The sequence below is a fragment of the Prionailurus viverrinus genome, chromosome A3 (genome assembly GCF_022837055.1).
Source record: "Prionailurus viverrinus isolate Anna chromosome A3, UM_Priviv_1.0, whole genome shotgun sequence".
Classification (NCBI taxonomy): domain Eukaryota; kingdom Metazoa; phylum Chordata; class Mammalia; order Carnivora; family Felidae; genus Prionailurus; species Prionailurus viverrinus.
In genome coordinates, this window is record NC_062563.1 from 124,701,322 (window position 1) to 124,702,495 (window position 1,174).

Here is a 1,174-nt window from a genome sequence, read left to right on the forward strand (position 1 = left end):
TTTCTAAAAAGCAAATAATAAGTACTAATTAGCTTCTGCACAGGCAACTGTCACAACTAAATGAAATTTGCCACATAGAGACCTGAAACTAGCCTTACATAAATTTGGTATGTAGACATAAACCTTAAAATCATTATATGCCTGTATTTATCAAATTGAACATATTGGTTAAAAAAAAAATTTCGTTAGACAAGATGGAGACAAAACATAACTTCACTGCCTTCTGCTTTTAAAAAAGTCTACTGAAATAACTGAGAACATGAAAAAATAGGAAATATGTATATATATATGTTATAAATATATTTATTTTTATATATTTTATATGTAATATATAATATATATTATATAGCATACTATATATGCTATGTATATTATGTTATATATTTTATATATATTATATATTATATATACATATTATACATATATATATACACACACATACATACAATCACTGGAAAAGACAGGAGTGCAATGTTTATTTTCTAGAAACTTAAGTTTCTACTAGATATTGGATAGATGTGGTGTAATAGAAGGAAGCCAAATAAAGTCCTCCTTCTAATCCTGTGAGAAAACTACCTTCCCTCATGCAGACTTCTTCTAACAACACAGAACTCAAAGGGGTGAATGCCACCAGCAATGGCAGATGGTGAACCCACAGGACACATGATGTTTGCACTCCCCATTCTATCAATTAGTAACATTTGGACCCTATCAGCATCATTATACAACAACTCCCGTATACTTCTTTGATGGAGGGCAATAGGCTAAGTCCTAGACACCATTAAAGAAAACCAGGCCTATTAAGACCCTAAGGCAGGTTAAGTAAATCCAGACCTTTTCCTTGGCATGGCTGGCCACAAAAAGTGTGGAAGGAAAAGAAATCTTTAGCCCAGAGGTAAAGCTGTTAACTATGGCTCCAGCTAATTTTCTCTAGATTGTTACAATTCTAAAAATAGTAAAACAAATATTCAGGGATAAAATATTCCCCCGATTCAGGCAAGAACCAACACTTATTGTGATAGGTCACAGCTCAGTTCAACTTCTATTTGACTTGGAGTTAACACTTCACAACTATCAATTTCTTTCCATGATGAGAAAAACATTGGACCTAACAAAAAAGAGAGCGAGAAAACCACTTAAAAGAAACCAAGGAAATGCTCCCCTAAGGAATAAA